Source organism: Eumetopias jubatus, unplaced genomic scaffold (genome assembly GCF_037043125.1).
Source record: "Eumetopias jubatus isolate StellerSeaLion01/CBP00866 unplaced genomic scaffold, mEumJub1_p1.0 scaffold_17, whole genome shotgun sequence".
NCBI lineage: Eukaryota > Metazoa > Chordata > Mammalia > Carnivora > Otariidae > Eumetopias > Eumetopias jubatus.
Genome location: NW_028274823.1, coordinates 31279214 through 31302021, shown reverse-complemented (window position 1 = coordinate 31302021; position 22808 = coordinate 31279214). Strand labels below are relative to the sequence as shown.

General features: G+C 44.2%; 1 long non-coding RNA gene across 2 annotated transcripts; it reads left to right on the top strand.

Moving 5' to 3' along the window:
- Window positions 1-1964: 1964 nt before the first annotated feature.
- LOC114205167 (uncharacterized) lies at window positions 1965-8694 on the top strand. Of its 2 annotated transcripts, none has more exons than XR_003608347.2 (3): window positions 1965-2280; window positions 6146-6587; window positions 7160-8694. It is a non-coding gene; the product is annotated as an uncharacterized LOC114205167 (long non-coding RNA). The 2 variants fall into 2 exon arrangements; XR_003608346.2 differs by having other exon boundaries at window positions 7157-8694.
- The last annotated feature ends 14114 nt before the right edge of the window (window positions 8695-22808 follow it).

Below are 22808 nucleotides of genomic sequence, written 5' to 3'. Positions count from 1 at the left end.
TCAATCAGATGTAAACATTTCCTGCTCAGAACTCTCAAAGCACTTTGAACCTCTCTTACGCTATTAATCATACTTGGCCGTGTAATATTTCTAGGTCTACTCTATCGTATGCCCCTGAGGAAAAGGCTGCTTTATTCATTGTTATTCCCCCCCTTCTACAGTGCCTAGCATGGGGTCTTGTACATGTTGGTAATATTTTGCATGGGTGTATCCTGGTTTAACAAGTATTTTCACAGACACTAGTGAATAGCAGACACTGGATAAGAATTTGCTGAATGGATCAATGAGCAAATTCCTCTATTTTCCTTGTCTGGGCTTTGAGCTTATCTCTTCTCCTGTTTTAGAGGCAGGCTTGGACCCCGGCAAGGCCGTTGAGCTTGGACTCTGAGGCCTGAGTTTGAAAGCTTTTTCTACCTCTTAATAGCTGGGTAGTTTGGGCGAGTTGTTTAACCTCTCTGAACTGTGATTTTTATCTGTAAAGTACACACACGCAATACCTTATTTCTAGGGTTGGAGATGATGAACTACAATTACGTGTGAACACATCTGGCACATAGCAGATAATTTTAAAATACTAGTTAAATGAAACTCTTCCCTTCCCCCAACGCTTCACTTCTATTAGACTGTCCCTTAGGACAAACACTGGCTTTTCCAAATCTTTCCCTCCAGATTTGTATGCTGTGTCTTGGTGCACTGCATACAAAGACGTGCAGAATACATTTTGTGGGCTCTTAAAAATAGTGTGATAAGGTGAGATACATATGGGAAACACACAAGCTGAAATGAACAGACTGTATTTGTCAGGATTCTTCACTGCAAGGTCTATAAGCCCAAGTCAAACAAGCTTCAGGGAAAAAAAGAAAAAAAGAATTTATTGACTCCCATAAATGAAATGTTCTAGAGTGGGTCTGGCTTTAAGCACTGCTGCATCCAGGGGTTATAATCCTGAAGTGAGATTGCTGTCTCTTTTTCTCCAGCTCTGGACCCTGCTTCTGAGGCTTCGTTCTGAGGCAGGATCTCTCTAGTTGGTGGGAAGGGTGGCTACTTGCTTGTGAGCCAAAATGACTCACAACCTATCTTTGTGTCTGCATGCAGATCTCATGGAAGGATTCTCATTGACCCTGCTTGGGTCCTGTCCCTGTATATAAACCAGTCGGTGGGTCCAAAGATTGTAGTACTACGGTTGGCTCAGCCTGGGTCCCATGCCCACCCCTGTGGCCCATGAGGCCCACCCAAGGACGCAGTGGTTGACCAACCACAGGAATGAGGGAGAGGTAGTTCCTCTAAAAGAAGGGATATCGACAGACGAAACTTATTTAGTGAACACGTAGAAAATACATCCTTTTCCATAAGATGCTTTATGCTTAAAGCTGCTTGCTTTATGTTATTTAAGGGGCCCAGCTTTAGTCACTGTTATTGGGGAAAATAAAACCATTTTGAGTGTCGCTAAGGCTCAGGCCCAGGACCAAGATCTGGGATAAAGCAGTGTTTAAAAAAAAAAAAAAAAAAAGCAAACGGGGGCTCCTGGGTGGCTCAGTCAGTTGAGCGTCTGACTCTTAGTTTCCACTCGGGTCAGGATGTGATCTCAGGGTCAGTGGGATGGAGCCCTGTGCTGGACTCTGCGTTTGGCATGGAGTCTGCTTGTCCCTCTCCCTCTGCTCTTCTCCCACTCGTGCGCTCTCTCTCCAAAATCAATAAATAAAATCTTTAAAAAAATAAAGAATAAAAAACAAAGGAAGATCAGCTTTGAAAATTCCCTGAGCAGGCAAAACCAGTTGAGTCATACAAACAAAGCTCAATTTAGCTTATTTTGCAAGACTACCTTGACCTGGGTCCTCTCTTGCTTAGGCCTCTGAAAATTATAAGCACAACTGAAGCTGTTTCCCAAGGTTGATGGGAGGTAACCACTGACCACTTCCCTAGCATGTAAGAAAATCTTGACATTATCACCAATCCCTGTGAAGAATAAACAGTCACTGCTTCCTCACTATATGTGCTGTTTTATAATGATATTCCCCTGGGCCCCACTCCCCCATGTTTTGGCTTGATGGCTCCCAGTTTGCAAACTGCCTGTTTGGTGTGTGCACGATTGACTTCTACTAATGACTACTTTGGTGATTCATTGGTATTGCTTCTGTTATTTCTGAACTTTGACATTTTGTGGTGTGAGAAGTGGAATTCAAAGAAGACCCCGATGACTGAGGCCCGTGAGCGAACAGGTGCTTGTACCCACAGAGCCCATTGAGCTCCCTGCTGTCTTGTTGCCCCTGGGATTTGAGGGTAGGTCTCTCTTCAATCCAAACTCCACTCTCTTTGTGTTTGGAGCTCTCTGACTATATTGTGCATTTTGTTTTTTGAACCTCCTTGGTAAGTCACCCTCTTCTGTTTAAAAGTGTGGGGGGAGGGGCATGTGATTTTCTGTGTTTTGGAACTGCTGTTGAAAAACAGGGCCCTTCATAGTTAAGACACCTTAGGAAATCTAAAGGCAGAGATGGGTTCCACCTGGTCTGTGGGCCAAATTCTTGTGCCTTTTTGGAAAATGGGTGAACTGTTGGAATTGTAGTGGCCACTTTGGGGAAACTTTAACTTAGATAAGCTTATCTTAAGGGGCATCCTTAAAAGAGAGATTTCCAACCTCAGAGACGATGAAATGCATTCTCTGATTGGTTTGCAGAAGCTTCTAAAAGACAAAATGACTCAAAAACAGCTCTAGAAGGATCTTGACAGCATGCAAATAAAAAAAAGTTTTAGTGAAAACTCTTTGGTCATCGGAAGAAGTAAACTTAACTTAGTCTATCTTCCAGAAACACAATTTGGATACAACTATTCTTTTAAGTTTTTTATCTGAGACATGGTTAAAAATTTTAAAACAACAGCTCTAAGATCTGTCTGTATGTTTATGTATGTTCATGTATGTATAATATAGGTATGTGATATTTTTCTACCTCTGGATAGTATTACCAAAATTAATCTGTAAAGAGCTCTATTCAGTTATCTTTAAAAAAATTAAGTACTGGGGTGCCTGGGTGGCTCAGTCGTTAAGCGTCTGCCTTCAGCTCGGGTCATGATCCCAGGATCCTCGGATCGAGCCCCGCATCTGGCTCCCTGCTCGGCGGGAAGCCTGCTTCTCCCTCTCCCGCTCCTCCTGCTTGTGTTCCTGCTCTCGCTGTCTCTGTCTCTGTCAAATGAATAAACAACAACAAAAAAATCTTAAAAAATAAATAAATAAATAAATTAAGTATTTATGTATCACATATATTCTCAGAAATATAGAAACTAACCTAAATGTTTTTTAAGTTCACATGATCTGGGATAAAGTTTGATAAATAAAAGCTAGTTTAAGTTTGTTGGCTTAATAAAAGCAGACATGTCTTCAAAATTTGTCAACAAGAAAAATAAGATGATGGTTAGCTGCTTAATATCTCATTAAAGAATAATTGTTAAAAGCAAGTAATTTAAACACATGTAAATAAAATGGAAGTTTATAGTAAGTTAAACTAGTGAATATTCATTAAATATCTAAATTGTTTCCAAATATGATAAACACTAAAAGCTAAACATAAGTTTAAGTTTAGCTACTTTTAGCTTTCTAATTTTTTTACATAGACAAAAATATTGGGGCCTATTAATAAACATGTTTTATGCCACATTGAAAAATTTACTGAGGAAAATTATACTTGCAGAAATTCTGAAATGTATTTATAAACTGGCCAGTCCACAACTGCTTACTTTTTAGTTTTCACTAGGAACTAAGGATTCTCATAATTAAGAGTTCTAATTAATATATGTAATTAAAACCACTAGAAATAATAAGGGTGAAAGACAATAACTATATACAAAAAGTAGGTAAGGAAAATAGAATATGTTTTGTTTGTTTTGTTTTGTTTTGGATAAGGAAAGATATGAAGGATGTAGGTTTTTTTTTTTTTGGTAAAGGAAAAAAGAAAGTAATTTTGTCCTAAAGTAAAATGTTCATTCCAGAATAAGGGAAAAAGTTAGGGCAAAAGGTGAATGGATATAGAACAATTGTAGAAGGTTGATGGAAAAAGGACACCGATAAAGGAAATTTATGTGTAGTCATGCTAAGATTGGAAGAGATTTATTTGAGTTAAAGAGAAAAAAAGGAGAATTTTAATATTAAAAGTACACAGGTGAAAAATCAGAATTTGAGGGGTGCCTGGGTGGCTCAGTTGGTTAAGCGTCTGCCTTCGGCTCGGGTCATGATCCCAGGATCCTGGGATCAGGCCCCATGTCGGGCTCCCTGCTCAGCGGGAAGCCTGCTTCTCCCTCTCCCACTCCCCCTGTTTATGTTCCTGCTCTCTCTCTCTCTCTCTGTCAAATAAATAAATAAAATCTTTAAAAAAAAAAGAAAAATCAGAATTTGATTTTCTCTTTGTTAAAATCACAACTTTGAGATTATTGGTCTGCTCGTAATAAAAAATTGTGAGCGAAGTTTCTTTACCTTTATTGTAATCTGCGTAGAAAACAAAAATTCTGTTTTGTCTTTACGAGGTTTTTGATTACTTGAGAAAAATTAGTCTTCTTATTGAAAGAACTGTTTTCTACAGCGATGTAAATTTTTGTATATGTTAAATTTCATGGGAAGCATTCTCAAATAAGAAGTGATGCTAAGCTTTCTTTAGGTATAGATTTGTATGAAAGTCTTTAAAAATCTGACATGTCCTAGTATAATGTTTTCAATCATAATTCCAGCTATTACCTTAAAATATTGTGCATCACAAAAACATCCAAATTTAGTTGCCAGTTGCATCGTGTGTGTGTGTGTGTGTGTGTGTGAGAGAGAGAGAGAGAGAGAGAGAGAGAGAGAGAGAGCTCTCATCAGATCTCTAACTATGGCCATTTTTAAGTCTTTTGTCATTTACAGACAGCTTTGTTCTGATGCTTTCGCAGAAGTGTTCCTACAAACATGCCTCATGTTCAAAAAGATCCATGGAAAAGACCCTGACAAGTATTCTAAAAGGCAGGTTTCTGATAACTTTAAGATCATACCCTAAACTGGGCAAGAATTTTTAAAACTTTTATGGCAAACTGACTGATTCATAAAGCTATTAATCCAAGATGAAGCAAAAGCAAGAATTAATTGCAGGACACTGATGAACTGATGAACATGATTATAATTTTTATGACTTCATTCAAAACATTACTAGTTCTTTAATGTATTGTTTTCCAGATTTAAAGGAGCTTTTTTCCCCTCCTCTTTTTAAATTGTCTACACCTTATAGCAATTTGGTAAAGTCTACCTTTGCAACAAAGTTTGAAACGTTTATGTTTTTCTCCCTATCTGATCCCTCCAGAATTCTGAAACTTTTATTAAATATTCATATTTTTTTCGTGACAACATGGGTATTTGCATAAGTTCAAAAAGAATCTATTCTCCTTGTTACAAGACACAATTGGACAAGTCCTTGGCTTGGCTTCCAAGCCTTGAGAAGCTTTTGAAAGTCCAATCTAAGATTCCTTATGAAAAGTTGTAGCAACGCGGATTTAAAAGAGCCTATATGTTCAATCACTATTCTTGCTGCACTTACGTCAATAATCAGGCCAAGTTTATTGAAACTAGACTTAATTTGCAAACAAAGTAGCCTTACTTTGGTTATCTTTGATAGAAATGGGGATGATTACAGAGAGAAAAATTATGTTTCAATAACGTGCCTTTGTGGATATCAGATTTGATTGCTGCTAATTGTCTTTGAGGTTTTGTTTTCTAGCTGAATACTGGACTGGATCCTGAATTCTTCCAGTTCCTCTAAGATTTGGCTAGAACTCTCCAAACTAACATTTCCAATTATCTCCCACTCTTTGGACTTGGAATCACTATGAAACTAAAACTGCGCTTTTCCTGAAGCTGGACGATTTGATGTAAACTTCAGGGAAATCAGCGCAACAGCTCATGTGTGGACAATTTTCATGCCTGTGGCTATGTGGCTGCTCAGAAAGATCAGCAGAGACATTCCCCTGCAAACCAGGAAAATTTGTCCCATTGCCACTGCCTGCCCTCACTCCATCTGAAGATGCTTAGAACCCAACATCTAGAAATCTCCTGTCCAAACTGCTATAAAAACTCGGAAACTGAATTTATGATTTTCTCAAACTATTAACCTTCGTTTTTCTTATGTTCCCACAGAAATGCCTCTCGTTAAATCACCTGATTGCTCACATCACGTTGAAGCCTAACTGAGATGGAAGCTTGCCTGACCCTCCTGAAAGAAAAGGTCCTCAGGTCGTTCATCCTGTCCTGAGTAGTCATGAGGATATGTGTTTGCTAACACATCGTGTTTGCCTACATAAATAACTTTTTAAAAAAATTATTACCTGTTTGAGTTATTTAATTGGTTTAATCTTGGCTCCTGGGGAATCTCTGCTCTGGGGAATTTCTCAGTCCTTGGCTCATGTTCTCCTTATAGGCATCATGTTAACCTCTCTAGTGTGTTGCATACTCTTGAGGGTTTTAAATGCCCGGCGGCAGCCACTTGAGTGCCAAATGGTATCCATCAGTCTCAGAGAACTGGATGAAATCAACAATAACCACAAAGGATGAAGACAGTCGCCTGACAGCTCAACTCAGGGTAACACTGAATGTGTGACTCTTCCATCTGATTACATCAGAGGTGTTAACCGAGAATAGTACTCTACCGGTTGGTCATGCTCGCAGTCTGCTGAGAGAATGGCCCAAAGGGGAGAATTGTTAAAATCAAAATTAAATGGAGACCAGCTTTGAAAATTGCCTGAGCAGACAAAACCAGTTGAGTCATACAAACAAAGCTCAGTTTAGCTTATTTTGCAAGACTAACTTGACCTGGGTCATCTCTTGCTTAAGACTCTGAAAATTATAAGCAAAACTGAAGCTGTTTCCCAAGGTTGATGGGAGGTAACCACTGACCACTTCCCTAGCATGTAAGAAAATCTTGACATTATAACCAATAATAACCAATAATCAATCCCTGTGAAGAATAAACAGTCACTGCTTCCTCACTATATGTGCTGCTTTATAATGATATTCCCCTGGCCCCTATTCCCCCATGTTTTGGTTTGATGGCAGTTTGCAAACTGCCTTTTTGGTGTCAACTTCGATTTCTACTAATGACTACTTTGGTGATGCGTTGGTTTTAATTCTGTTTTTTCTGAATTTTGACAGCAGTGATGAAAAACACTGGCTTTCTCTAACAGAGCTTCCAGTCCAGCGAGGCCCCCAAAACCTCTCTCGGCATGGGCCATCCCAGCTCCTAAATGCTCTCCGCTACATATGACCCTTGGCTTCCAAGAATGATTGCCAGAAGATTCCAGTTATGGTGCACAAACTGGGAGAGGTATCGCGTTATGCTGTTATCATATCAAAGACACTTTTGTTGGCTGAGCCAGTGTCTCCTGGCAGAGATCACAAAATCAGAGACAGTGAGATGAGAGGACGGACGGATAAGGCCAGCTCCCTTCAGAAGCTTGTGCTCAGTTCTGGGAGATCCCACAAGGGGAAGATTGGGGGAGTTTTGTGGGTTTTTTTTCATTTCTTTTTGTATTTGTAATTTTAAAAATATTGAGGGGGGCGCCTGGGTGGCTCAGTCAGTTAAGCATCTGCCTTCTGCTCAGATCATGACCCAGAGGTCCTGGGATGGAGCCTGTCATTGGGCTCCCTACTCAGCGGGGAGCCTGCTTCTCCCTCTCTCTCTGCCCTGCTCGTGCTCTCTTTCGCTCTCTCTCTAACAAATAAATAAAATCTTAAAAAAACTTTTTTAAAATGTTGAGGGGCGCCTGGGTGGCTCAGTTGGTTGGGCATCCAACTCTTGATCTCGGCTCGGGTTGTGATCTTGGGGTTGTGAGTTTGAGCCCCCGTGTTGGGCTCCACGTTGGGTGTGGAGCCTACTTAAGGAAAAAAAATATTGAATTGTGGTAAAATACACAAAGCATAAAAGGTATCATGTTTGCCATTTTAAGTGTACAGTTCAATAGTATTAAGTACATTCACATTGTTGTGCAACCAGTCTCCAGAACTTTTTTGTCTTGCAAAACTGAACCTCTGTACACATTAAACAACTTCCTATTGTCCCGTCCCCCGGCCCTGGCAACCACCATTCTACTTTCTGTTTCTATGAATTTGACTAGATGCTCATGTTAGGGAAATCCTCCAGTATTTGTCCTTTGGGGACTGGCTTATTTCACTTAGCCTATGTGAACATGCGGTTCACTCGTGTTGTAGCGTGTGTCAGATTTTCCTTCCTTTTTACGGCTTACAATATTCCATTGTATATGTCTATACCACATTTTGTGGACACTTGGGTTGCTTTCACTTGGGGGCTCCTGTAAATAATGCTGCTACGAACATGGTGGGGAAGATCAGCCTGAGTGTTCTGGAGCTTGGCAACATTGGCGGGAGGTGGGGCCCACCAGGAGCCCGAAACCGACAAGCCCTGTGTTTGAGGGGGAGGCGCGAGGGCTCAGAGCGCCCTCTTCTGGTGTAGGCTGAGGTAGAGGGAGGGGTGGTTTCCTGGGCCTGAGGAAGTGTGTCCAGGTTTGGGGGAGAGGATCCAGAAGGAAGGGAAATGCCAAACTTTCTCTTCCTCTCCATATATCCAGCCCTGGCCCTGATTTCACACTTTGTTGACCAATCTTTGGAACTCTTGTCAGGTGGTTCGAGATGACTTCCAAACTGTAACATTGTATTAATTACTTTAGGAGAGATCTGGACTCATTCTCCCGTTCTCCCACCATGCTCCTCTTCTGAGCCTCCGTCACACCCCCTCCCCCACCACCAGCAGCCGGCAACCCCAGCCTCCCCCCCCCCCCGCCCCCAGCCAGCAGAGCGTGGCCTCCCTCCTCTGCCATCACCCAGCCCCAGTTTTACTTTTGTTTGCCAGAGTCATCTCCATCGGCCTCGGCGACTTATCTGTTTCTCTGTCGTTTGCGTGAGACTGAGGTTTGGAGCCAGCTGTATGCCATGTGCCCGTGCTGTTCCTGGCACTGAAGAGGCAGGTGTTCAACGTGGCTTTGTTGGAAGGTGGAAAAGTAGTAGTTTTGAACAGTGATTCAACTGGGGGCTGTGTGGTGGTGCCCAGCATGAGTCGAGGGTTAGCTGGAAGCTGCACCAAATAGAAGGCGAGGGTCTAGGGGACTTTGAAATGGCTGCCGAAGACAAGGGAATTGCTTGTTGGAACCAGGCGACCCAGGAGCAGGCTTCACGGCATGGTGGATCAATACTGTTCTTTCTGAGGAAACAAACAGGATCAATACCAGCTGCCCTGGGTCTCTGAGCAGATCCGAAAGCCATGGGGCCCATGGATGGAGGCTTCATGCTGACTTCGCAGAATACAATAACGTGTACCTGTTTGTGAGACTGGAAGACACTGTATTGGATTTCATACGTGCAATGGTACCGGGGCCACCGGATATACGAGCATCTAGCAACGGAGGAACATACGATTGAAGCCTCAAAAGAGTCCTTTGATATTTGGGCTGCCATGCTTGCTGCCATTCCCTACTCCTCGCCCCACAGCAGACCCTGCCCACTGACATCCACGCTTGCTGAGCAGAGATGTAGCCCCAAAATGTTCTCCCCAGGGTTTGAGGCAGCCACTGCCAAAACTTCATGGCTGGGACTTAATGTGAAAGATTTTCACCTCCCCTGATTTAATTCAGCCTAACATCATTCAGGTAGGTCTCCCCTCTACAGCTTTCTGGAGGGCTGCTCTAGAGGCTTTGGGAGCCTCTTTGGTTGTTGAATAGCTCAAATTATTAAACCTCAAATTCACTTAAAACACACTGTGTTCTTACTGCAGGAAAGGCCTTGGTTAGGTGTTGAGAAGGGGCTTCTTTAAGCAGTTCCCGAATCGGCCCCCTTGTAATTCTTCCCACTGGCCCTAGACTTGCCTTATGGACCGCACACAGTATGGTTCTCCCCTGGAACCTGACAGCCCTTCATCCACCTGAAGATGCTTGTGCTTTCCATAGCTCCTCCCTCCCTCCTTAGTCTTGTTTTTGTTTTTGTGTTTTTCTAGAGGAACTCTTCTAAGTGCTTCTAGCTGTTTCTTCTAGATTCTGGTTTTCAGACCTCTCATTCTCAGGTTAGCCTCCTGTGGTCATACCCCAGTTTGTCTACCTTCCTCTCAAATTGTGGTGCCCAGAATACACATAGAGTACAAACCAACACAGAGGGACATTTAGGTAAAAGTCTTGATAGATGAAAAGGAGTTCACCACGTTGACAAGGTGCATCAAGGTGTCTCCAGGCACAACTTGTTGGGGGTGAATCATGCAGACTCTTGTACGGACCAACTCCTGTTAATCTTCAAGATTTAACGATTATTCTTAGAATTATAAAAACTCAGAGTTCCGAAGATGCTTAAAAAGGCACAATCCCCCCCAATCTGATGATTTAAATCACCAGGCTATATCATGCCCTGCAAACGACGGAGGTTTTGAGGATCTTCTCTAGAGAAAACTTTGTGATTTTTGAAGGCAGGCTGTTACATTTTTTGACTCCTCTGTTCAAGAGTTCCTCCTTTTCAGTTGAAACCTGCCTCCTTGTACTGTTAGTAATTTTTCAGAGTTATTGAGAGTTTCATTTGCTCAGCAATATTCTAGGCATTGTGTGCACATGGGTGTATGCGTGCCAGTGAACATGAGTGCTCCAGAGGGGCAATCAGGGTAGAGGAATGAGGACAAGTAAACTCAGATTTTTGTCTCCAAGGAAATGCCACTCTTGTGGGGGCAGGGGAGGACACACACACTCACACCCCGAGGTTACTAGCCAAACATGGGCTAGATATTGTGGAAGCACAGAGGACAAGCTAGTTGCTTCCAATCAGAAAAGCAGAGATGACTTGTCCTTGTGTCTACACAGCAGCCAAAGTTCTCTCTTTAAAAACCAAATAGGATCTGGGCGCCTGGGTGGCTCAGTTGGTTAAGCAACTGCCTTCGGCTCAGGTCATGATCCTGGAGTCCCTGGATCGAGTCCCGCATCAGGCTCCCTGCTTGGCAGGGAGTCTGCTTCTCCCTCTGACCCTACCCCCTCTCATGTGCTCGTTCTCTCTCTCTCTCTCTCTCTCTCTCTCATTCTCTCTGTCTCAAGTAAATAAAATCTTTAAAAATAAAATAAAATAAAAATAAAAACCAAATAGGATCACGTTACTGTCCTGCTCAAAACCCTCCATGGCTTCCTATAGTGAAGGCTCTAGCTTTGTTTTGGAAGTGAAGCTGAGGTCCTCACCGTGCCCTACAGGACCCTGCATGGCCTGGCACCTGGCCACCTCTCCCGATTCACATGAACCCTTGCACTTTTCTCTCTGGTCACTCTGACCTCCTTGCTGTGCCCTGAACCCACCAGGTTCCTGTCTAAGGGCTCTCACCTGTGTGCATTCCCCTAGGCCTCCCTGTGGCTTGCTTCCTCACTTCATCCAATCTCTGTTCCATTGTCAGTTGTGCTGAGAGACTTAAAACCCAGCACCCGCCATGACTTGTCACGTGCTGTCCCTCTACCCTGCCTTAGTTACTGAATAACATTTATTACTGCCTGAAATTATCCTTATGTTTATTTATTAATTGGCAGTCTCCTAGTGGAATATAAGCTTTAGGAAGACATGGGTTTTATCTGTTCTGTTCCTGCTGCATCCCTAGTGTGACAAACAGGGCCTGACATGTAACAGGTACCAAATAAATATTTGTGGAGTGAGTGAATGAGTCAATCTTCTGGATAACTTCTTCTAAAAAACTAGCAGCAGTTGATATTAACAACCAGTGTACTTGATTATAGTTTCCAGAAACAAGTTCAATCTCTTTGAAAATGAGCCCAAATAGTTTCTCATTTGAAATAGTGTGGGGTGTCCTACTTTTCATGATTTCTCAAAGATTTTGACGGTGGCTCTGAGATCTGCAAATTCTTTCAGCTGTCTGGGAGATTTTCCACGTAGGCCTAGGGACCCAGACAAATCGCATGCACAGAGAATTCACATCTAGCATGAGGGTTACATTCTCAAGTCAGCAGAGAAAGCTAAAAGTGACATATCATTGGAAGTTTCCTTGAATATCCTCGGCATTGCAACAAATCACTGATTCTTTAGTTGTGCACCCAAGAAATTGGTTTGTCTGCATTAGGAGCCCTGCAATATGGAGACTATGGATCTCTGAGCACCCAAATCACTCTTAGTCGGCTAGATGCTTTTCCTATAGGAGGCATTTGGGAGCTGATGCTAGTGAGTGCTGGAACCAGACTGTCTCATTTTGAACCCCGGCTCCATCACTTACTTACTTGCTATATGACTATAGGCAAGTGACTCAACCTATATGCATTAGTTTCTTCATCTGTGAAATGGGATAATAACAGCACCTGCCTCATAGCGTTACACTGAGGACAGAGTTTACTCATGTATGTAAGGTCCTTGGACCAGCACCTGGCACGTAGTAAGTAGTTCAGTTAATATCAACAATTATTTTATTATCTTCCATCTCATGTTCCAACTGGGACATGGGCTCAGTGACTGCAGAGGCAGGTAGAATGTGCTAGACTCTTTGAATTGTAATTGCTTGCTCATTTGCTCTTGGTCTCTTTGTTTCTCTCTTTCCCCAAATGCCAGTAGTTGAATTTGTATATGACCTTGCTGTACATTGCTTAGGGGCTTTCCTTCTTTTGGGATTCTATACATTCTTATATTGATTATCATACAATTCCTAGTTTGAACACCTTCATAAAGACTGGAGAAGGATGTGGAATAGCTTGACCTCCGCGCCTCTGTTACCCATACACCCCAAATTGTCCACCACCAGTGGGTGTAGGCTTTTCTTGCTGTTCTCCAAACAGGGTGATTGTGTCCTTTTGGCTCCTTTTAGCTTTTCCTGGAGAACTGGCTCCTTCCCTAGCTTCAGTTTTTTTGGACACTATTCGTACAGATTCATGTTCTTTCCTTTCTTTTAGCACTGAGAAAGTAAAAAGGTCAGGAAGAAAGGCAACACTGCAGAAAATTCATGAAAAATAGTCAGCCAGTTTTTTTTTTTTTTTTTTAATGCGAAGAACAGAAGAGAGAATGGAGGCCTAAGGAGTTGGCATGAGGAGAAAGAAGCATTTGCTGTTATAGACAGCAGAAGCTGCCGTCCTACCCAATGTGATGAACTCCCAGAGGCCAGAGCTGCGGGAGACATGCAAGGCTCCTGGGAGCAGCCCGCCTGGGATGGGAGCTAACGGCGAGGGTGTGTAAGCAAGATTTGGCCACATCTGGTCAGTTCAGTTATTATAGGTATTTGTTTTCTGTCTAAGCCCTGAGACAGAATTCCTTGCATCTGATATTGAGACTAGTGAGGGAAGAGCTTAGTAAGTGCTGGACAATATTACTGGTATCATCCTTTGACCTAATCCTTGACTCGTTCATTCATTCAACAAATATTTACTGAGCACTTCTGTTCCAGGCACAGTACAAAACATTGAGGATAAAAAGATGAAGCAGAACAGTCTCTTCTCTTAAGTCACTTACATCTAGTGAGAAAGAGAGGCACAAACAGGTAATGCTCACATAGTGGCGTGAGGACAGGGTACCCGGTTGGGTGGCAGTCCCCGGCGGTGATCCCTAAAAGTACCAGGAGAGGGGTGAGCTGCTGAGACAGAGGAGGAGAGGGAGTCAGTGCGGGGTGTGTTGGTGAGCAGGTTATTGCTGTGGACAGTTGGGGCTCAGTCCCTTTGGGATTTCTCAGAGCTAGTGTAGAGGCTGTCTCAATGTCGTCCCATCAGAGGGTAAGAATCTGGGGTGTTGGCCCCCTAACTCCCCCCTTCTGGCCTGCCTTGCCCCCTGGTGGAGCACATGCATGGCCGTTGGCAGTAGAAAGTCATGGGTGTGTAGGAAATGATGGTGCCAAGAGGATATAGGCGGGCACTGACAGGGTCTATTAGCTGAGCACAGGCCACTACCAGAGCCCCAAAGAGGAGCTCCCAGATCAACCAGATTGGGTCCAAGAAGTCTTCCTGGAAGAGGAGACAGTTGAGCAGCTTCTGAAGGGATACCTCACTCCGGAGCTGTTTGGCAATGGCATAGGCAGAGTCCCTGAGGTAGGACTACACGAAAGATTTTGGATTGAGAGTTCTGGCTAAGGTTAAAACAATTCCTACTTATTACCCTACCCATGGGGCTTGGGGTGGTTGAGAGCAGGACAGGAACTGTGATAGCTGACATCCTCACAGTGCTGTCCTCTCCAGAACTGCGGAATGAAATAGAGAAGAGCAAGCAGTGAGCTTGTGTTTGCTTTTTGTAAAGAAAGCCCGCGGACTTTTTCTGGGTTTGCCCCAACTACCCCTCCTCTGTTTGTAGTTAGGTGCTTCCTCAGAACATCCTTTCTTCCAGAGCTGCCATCCCACAGCCTTGCCTAGCCCCCCGATGCTCACTGTACTCCCTCCTTCATCAGCACCACCTCCCAATTAGACCAAGGATGTGGCAATCGGCTGCCCAGAATTGCTCTCCCCACCTTCAGCTTGCCCTGAGCAGAGTTCAGGTTGCACATTTCCCGACACTCAGAGAGACCCATTAATATTTAGCATGTTACATTTCCAAAGCACTTTGCTAACACAAATTGATCTTTTCAGCACCCCCTTGTGAGACAGCTCAGTACTGCTAGCCCTGCTGGGGACATCAGGCTTTGGGAGAATCAGCTACTCAGGCTAGGGCCATGACTGGTGAGTGATGGATCCAGATTAGAACCAAAGGTGAATGACACCAGTTGTCTCAGCCTCCAGACAGAACTCCAGAGTGGCCCCAACACCCCCGCCCCGCCTGGGATGTCTTGGAACAAACCCAGCCTTCTGAAGGTTTAAATGGAATGGGTTTGTCATCCTTAAGAGTGGATTGCTTACAAACCAGCTACTGCTTATGGAGCCCTTATGATGTGCCGAAAGCTTTGTATGTATCATTTAGTTCCCACAACCCCTGTCTACCTTCTGTGATGTCACTATTATTATCATTGTATGCATCAAAAAACTGAGGCAAAGAGGGATTAATTAAGTAACTTGCTTAAAGTTGCACAGCTAGTAATTGCTGGAGCTAGGATTTAAAACCAGGCTATTCTATTTCAGAGCCCTTCAACTATGATGAACCAGCCTGAGGGTGAGTAAGAGGGACCTGTTAAGCAGAATTACTCTTTGAGAAGTTCTGCTTACTCCCAGGCAATTCATCATATGCTTTGCAAGATTCTTTCTGGAGGTAAAAGAATTGGGGGTGGGAAGCTGTCAGCTACAGTGTTCTCGAGGAATGAGAGTGCAAACTAAAGTTGTTGGTTACTTGATTTCCCCTGGTTTTACCCTTGGCTTCCCACTCCCAGCCTAAAAGGACAGAGAAACCAGTTCATCCAATAAATGAATGTGGGACCCATGTGCCATGCATTGTGCTTAATTATGGCACTCACTCTGGTGGGGTAGAGACACACTTAAATAATTACGACCAAGGATGATGAGAGCTCCCAGGAAGGAGGGTGCAGAAGTGACTCGTTGGTCTAGAGAAGTTTTGTGGAGGTGATGTTGGTTGGATCCTGATGGAGGTCGAGGAAGGAGAGAAAGAATGGGCACTTGAGGCCCAGGGTGCAGCATGGGCAAAGGAAAGCGGAGGTGAATAACATGGGTGTTTGGAGAGTAACGGGAAGTTCTGTCTGCCTGGAGCTGGGCTTCTTGACTTAAGTGGGCCAGTTTCGGGTCCTGATGCCCTAGATGGACGACTGGGTTATGAATTCTAGGATACCCCTGAGAATATAACTCTTTGTGGCATGTCTAGCCAAATTCTTGCTGTTCTGCTGTTGAGTAGAAAAGATGATTTGTTTAACAAATACTCATCAGGTTTGTACTATAGGTAAGGCACTGTGCTGGGTGCTGTTGACAAGGATTCACAGCTTTTTGAGTGATATGGGGCCATGGAAAATAGTTAGGGACTAGGAAGGAAACTGAAGGAGGAACACTGTGCCTCTACCAGTCTCTTAAGGAAAAAAATAATTAGCTTTGAAATTTAAAAAATCAATTTGTTCCCTACTCATCTCTGTCCCTTATGAGCACAACCTTGTGTAGTGTGCATGCCCCCTCTCCTTGTTTAGCCCAAACCATTCCCATCCGTCTTATGACTTAATCCTCATGATTAACCAATGAGGTAGGTGGCTTTGGTGGGTCTCCCTTTTACAGATGACGAAATTGAGACTTGGTGAATCATCTAAGGTTCTATGTTGTCTAATGGTAGAAATTCTAAGTGACAGAATTTACTAGACTATGCCTCAGTGATAGCTCTGAGTGGTCAAGTTGTTCTCAGATCAGGATGAGCATTCCATCACCAGGCCCTTCCCTCCAAGCGGGTACTGTGGTTTTGGAGAGTTTAACTATACAAACCTTGAGGTCAAGGGGCAGATAGAATAGCCCTGGTGCGGGGCGCCTGGGTGGCTCAGTCATTAAGCGTCTGCCTTCGGCTCAGGTCATGATCCCAGGGTCCCGGGATTGAGCCCTGCATCGAGCACTGCATCGGGCTCCCTGCTCAGCAGGAAGCCTGCTTCTCCCTCTCCCACTCCCCCTGCTTGTGTTCCCTCTCTCGCTGTGTCTCTCTCTGTCAAAATAAATAAATAAAATCTTTAAAAAAAAAAAAAGAATAGCCCTGGTGCTGGAGGGCTTATTGTGAGGGGGTGGTGTGTGTGTGTGTGTGTGTGTGTGTGTGTGTGTGTGTGTGTGTGTGTGTGGCAGGATGGCTGGCACAGCTCACAGCTGGAAAATAGCATCAGATGCTGTGACCTCACAGCCCAGAGAGGCCACCAAAATGATAATTGCTGCCACACCTTTTGTAAGGTGGCTTCAATCAGAGTTAAAGAGTTGAAAGAGAGTTTTCTGCGCTCCTAACTTAGGCTGTGGGGGTCTGGAGTCCCTACTGTGTGTCAGAGTTCTCTGCTCTGCTTTTCCTCATGAATTAAATGGGAGAAGACTGTTGATACCCTGCCCTCCTATTGTCCTAAAAAGTCTTATCTTTGTTCCAGTTGATGCCTAGTACCCATACAGTTCTAGACGGTATGCAGCATTTACTGAATGCTAGTCACGAGGGAAAGATCCGAGGACCCAAAAGCCCAAAAAAGTTTGGATCCTTCTGTGCTTATTGGCTGAAAGTCACAAAAGGAGAGAATTTTCAAGTTAGGGGGTAGCAATCAGGGCCCATACCTCCAAGGGGTAGGTTTATTTATTTCCTCTCTCCCGAGAACATTTCCTCCTCCATCTTCCATATCATATGGGTAATTATGGTTTTATATTGGGAGGATATTGAAACTCTAGGGAGATTGTAAAATGTCCCCCAGCAGAGGTTGTTTTTTTTTTTTTTTTTTTTTTTTTTTTACACATGCCTTGTTCAAACTGTCCATTTTGAAGCTAGGCTGGAGATGACCATGCCCTGATCATGGAGCAGACAGGCAATGTGGAATCCCTGAGTCTGAGAACCAGATATTCTCCTATTTATCTGAGGACTGCAAAGGTCCCTACTTAAACAAGGGACCTGGCATCAGGAACACTGTCTAGGAGGCATTGTAATTTAGTGGTTCAGAGCTCAGACTCCAGCGCCAGATTGCCTTGGTTTAAACCTCAGGTTTGTCACATTTTAGCTGCATAGCTTTGGGCCTCAGCTTCCTCCAGCTATTAAGATGATGGTGCCGTTACCCAGAGTGAGATGGGAAAGGAAAGAAACCTCGGTTCTTTTCGCCGCCACAGTAAAAAAATCACAGGACAGCAAAACGAAAGCAAAGCAGAGCAAAGTTTTGTTGAAGTCCACTTCAAGAGAGGAGCGGGCCAATCAAGAGAGACAAAGGCCTGGGAAACTCTAGGGGGTGGGGGTGGGGGTGTGGGCTTACATCAATATTTTCTTTTGGGTGGGTCCTAGGGTAGCAACATCTGAATGACAGGCCTGGATTCCGTAATGATTAGCCAACACCTTTGTCCTTTCCCAAGATGAATTCAAAATACCTGCAGGGGGGAGTAGGAAACCGCAACATTATTTCTATTCTAGAGACAGAGGTCAAATAAGAACAAGTTGGGGGGTGGGGCGCTTCTGCACCCGTGCAAGAAGCACAACAAAATTAACTCTTCCTCTGCTGGGAAGTTTGCACCTGCAAACTGACTGCTAGATGGGTAGAATGGCCTGGTCCTGAGGCGGTCCTTGGCTGGGGCCCTCGGTCAGGATGTCTAAGGTTCATCCTCCTGTTGCTCATGCCTAGCTTCCTGACTAACAGTAGTTAATAGATGGCACCTTGTAGGGTTAGTGTGAGCACTCGGATCGGATCGGACAGGTAGAGGGCTTAGCACAGCTCCTGGTACACGGCAAGCACTTGTTAAGTGTTAAGTGCTATTATTTACTAAAGGGAGGGTCCTTTTTGTCCTCTCCCGTGTTTCCTTCTCTTCCTAGGTCCTTGACCCCCTCCCTAGTTTGCATTTCTGAAGCCAGCTCCTCCAGCATTCTCCCTCTTCTGCTCAGGGGGTGCAGAGGAAAAACAGCTTGTCCAGGGTCATGCCTTTTCTCTGTATTGTTTGCAGCATCACCTTAAACCAATACACCAGGGCTCATTTTAATCCAAGAGCTAAGGGCCCTTTAAACCAGCCATTCCTTATTTATTCTGTTTATTAAAAAAAAAAATCGGGGTCCTCTGGTTTCATGTTCCTTTATTGTATTTTGTAAGGCATCAAGCACATATTGGATACTATGTAAATGTGAAATACTCTAACAATAGTAACTGAGACCTATGAGAAACTCAAGGAAGCAAAGTCACCATTTTTGAAGTTAGCCTTTTATTGATGGGCTGAGTGATTTGGGAGACAGTGTGGCTCCAAGGCTAAAGAGCCCACAGGGATTCAGAGGGCAAAGGTTTGAATCTCAGTCACAGTAGCAGCTCTGCTTCTCTCGGCCCCAAATTCTCCCCAGGAATACTGGGCTTAATGCCACAAAACCATCTCCCAGGGATGTTAAGCCAGGGATACTGTATGTGGTTGTGCAGATGGTACCTAGCACAGGGGTGCCAGCCAAGGGAATAAGTGGGGGCTGAAATGTAGTCTCTGCTTCGTTCATCAATCTGTGCACCCTGGTGATGGGCTGTGTCCACCTAGAGGAAGGGGCGTTGTTGTTTTTTTCCTTCTAATTTGCACAGAGGTACTATCTGGGCTATTGGAGGCCCTAAACGAAGTCATGTGATATTGACAGAGCACAGAGCTTAGCACGTAGAATGGATAAAATTGTTTAACACACATTTATTGAACACCTACTATGTGCCAGGAGCTATTCTAGGGGTTGAGTTATATGGAGATGAATATGAACAACCTCTGTCCCCGCGTCCTCTCTTGCCTTCACCAGCCCATTGTCCCCTACCTTCCATCTGTAGCAAGTCCTGTAGACGCAGTCTGCAAAATACCTGTCAAATCCACCCACTTTGTTTCACGTCAGCACTTTGTTTCATTATTTCCTACCTAGACTACAGCCACAAATGTGCTCCCACTTCTACTGTGGTCCTCCAAACAAAACCAAGAGTGATCGTATCAAAATGTAAATCGGATAACATCATTCCCTTGTTTAAACCTTTTGGTGGCTATAATTTAATCCAGGGTCCTTACTGTGGCCTCCGGGCTATGCACACCTGGTTCTAATTACCTCTTCTTGTCATCTGGATCACTAAACCCAAACTGTCTGAATTTGTCCGGGTTCTCCAGAGAAATAGGAACCAATAGGATATCTATCTATCAGTTGATCGATTGATCTATCGATCTATCTCTATCTCTGTATATATCTCCTGTGTGTGTGTGTGTGTGTGTGTGTGTGTGTGTGTATGAGACTTATACATTTTTTATATTGTGAGGACTTGGTTCATGTGATTGTAGAGACTGAGAAGTCTCACAGTCTTCCCTCTGCAAGCTGGAGACCCAGGAAAGTCAGTGGTGTAATTCTAGTCTGAGTCGGAAGGCCTGAGAACCAGGGGAGCCAGTGATGTGAATCCCAGTCCAAGGACAGGAGAAGACCAACAGACCGATGTCTCAGCTCAACAGATAGGCAAGAAGGGAATGAATCTTCCCTTCCCCTGATTTTTGTTTTATTCAGGGATTTAGCAGATGTGATGATGTCCCACTGCACTGGAGGGGGGAATAATCTACTTTACTGAGTCCACCGATTCAAATGCTCATCTCTACCAGAAACATCCTTGAAGACACATCCGAAATAATGTTGAATGTAGGCACCCTGTGGCCCAGTCAATTTGACACAATTAATCGTCATACCATCCCACCAAAGCTGATAATTCTGTCCTTCAAACAGCCTAGCTTTCTTTTGTATCCCTTTGGCTGGAACACTTTTCCCCTTGACCATCTCTTTCTCACCCTCTGGTACTCAGTGGAATGGTCATCTCCTCAGGGAGGCCTTCCTGGACCACCTTGTCAAAGTAGTGTCGTGTTCTCTGTCTAGTACCCTTCATTGCCAGGATGCTCTGTCACAAAGCAGCCCAGCTCAATTTGTAGGTATCAAAGTCTTTGTACATTTTCTGTCTTATCTGCTAGATTGCAAGCTCCTTCACAGTAGGGACCATGCTTTTTTGTTCTCCACTGTATATCCCTTCAGCATCTCTGGTGCATAGTAATAAATAACAATAAATATTTGCTAAATGAATTTGTTACAAGGAATTCATCTAATAGGGGATTCATCACCATATAACAATGTAGAGATGCATGAGATGATAAAGGCAGTGATGTGCTGGCAAACTGACTCTCCAAAAAACCCCCCAAAGGCCATGATTTGTCATTTGCTTATTTGGTGGCGTAAATACTCCCATCACAGCTGATTTCAAGCTGCCAATGGTTTAGAAACTGACTTGCAAAATTCCTTAGTATTTAACAGTTGGCTCTTCAAACCTGGTGCGATCTGGGCGTAGCATTTTACTGGAAGAGAGGTCGGCATGGGTGCAATGAATACCCAGGAAAGAGGCAGTAGTTTTTCTTGGGGGAGCTCAGCAAAGCCTTCCTGGAGGAGGCAACACTTGATCTGTGTTGTGAAGGATGGGTATGTTGGCTCAGGCCCTGTGCTTCTAAACTGGCTAATGTAGCCCTGCTCCCAGTAGCCCACATTCAACCTCCCCTCTGCTTGCCTGGGAGTTATCAGCTGACTCAGCACAATCCTTAGAAAATCCTTCCATGTGCTGGTGTTCTATTGGGTTTGTTTTTAGTCCAACAGAGGAGAATTAGACAGGATAGAAACTAGTAAAGGGAGAAGGGGAAGGGTTTTCGGAACAGAGGAACAGCTTTTGCAAAGGTGAGAGAGCAAGTGCAATCCAGGAGTCTAGTAAGTCTAGACGTATGTGGGAGGGAGTGGGAGGAGATTAGCTCCTGACGGGTTTAGTTTGACAGCTGATTCCCACCCTGGGCTGGAGGCGGTGGCAGAGGGGAAGGGAAAGGGACTGGTTGCTTTTCCTGCAAAATTCTTATCAGAGCTGGTAATTGTGAGCTTTGTTTAGTATTGTTGGTTTTGTTTTTTAGTATGTAATCATTTGATTAATATCTGTCTCTTTCAAGAGAATGTAAACTCCATAAGGGCAAGGATTGTCTCGTTCACTAGTCTTTTCTCAGCCCCCAGCACAATGCCTAGTGTACAGTAGGCAATAAAAAAAAAATCCTTGTTAAAAGAGTCAAACACCTGGGGAAACTTTAAAATTTGCCTATGCCCACCTACCCTAAAATAAGTCTCCCTTCTCTGAACCTCCTAACCATAATATGGGATGGGGATGGTGGGGGGCGTAGTGGGGCTGGCATTCTTGTTTTGTAAAAGCTGCCTAAGGGATTCACCTCCACACCTCTCCCCAAATCCAATCGAGTGAATTCTTTAAAGGATATTACCAAAAGTATGACATGATTAAATTTGCCATTTGCACAAATGGGCCAGATGGCAGTGGGGAGGACTTAAACAGAGGTGCTGAGGTGCTGAGACCTGTAAGGAAGCCAATGCAAGAAATGATGCAGGTCTGAGTTAAATCACTGGCACTGGGTGTGAAGAGAGAACAGATTCAAGAGATACTTGGGAAAAAGACTCAAGATTCGGTGACCATTTGGGCATGGGTGGAAGAGGAAATGAGGTAAGGAGGAATCTAGGTTGGAGGTTGGAGTGACTATTAGTGAATGGGGGGGTAGAGGGTTGTTTCCTTGTCAAATTGCTACATTTGAGATGCCTGTGGGACATGGATGAGGAGGGGGCCTCTATGAAGTTGGGAATACAAATGTGGCACTCAGCCCCCCCCACCCCCCCAACCTTCATTCCATCGCCAAGAACTCTGGAAAACACTAATGTTTAAGAGATGGGTTAGAAAAAGAAATCTTGAAGGAGATTGAGGATGGCCTGAGAAGAAGGAAAATTCAGGTAGTAACATAGAAAGTAAGTGATAAAGAATGTCCAACAGCCTCAAATGGTGCCTAGAGGTTAAGTTAGAATACCTGAGAATTCCTCCTGTGAGTCTGGCAATGAGGATAATGATTGGCAACAAGGGCATTTTCGGGGGGGCAGAACCTGCAGGGCAGAGCACGCAGCAAGAAGCGGACACGAGTTAGATTGCCTTTTTCAAAAAACTTGGCTGTGAAGGGAAAAGGAGGGATGGTGTGACCGAGCGGGATGAGAGGCGGTCTGAGCACCTTTATAGCTGAGAGGAAGCGGGGAGGGTGCGCAGACAAGGGCGCAAACGTCTTCCCATCCTCGCAGTTTTTGCCGGCCCTCCCCCACGTGACCGGGAAGCAGCCCACGCAGTACCGACCTGGAGGGACTACAGTCCCCAGAAGGCCCCGCGGCGCGAAGGGGGGGCGGAGTCTAG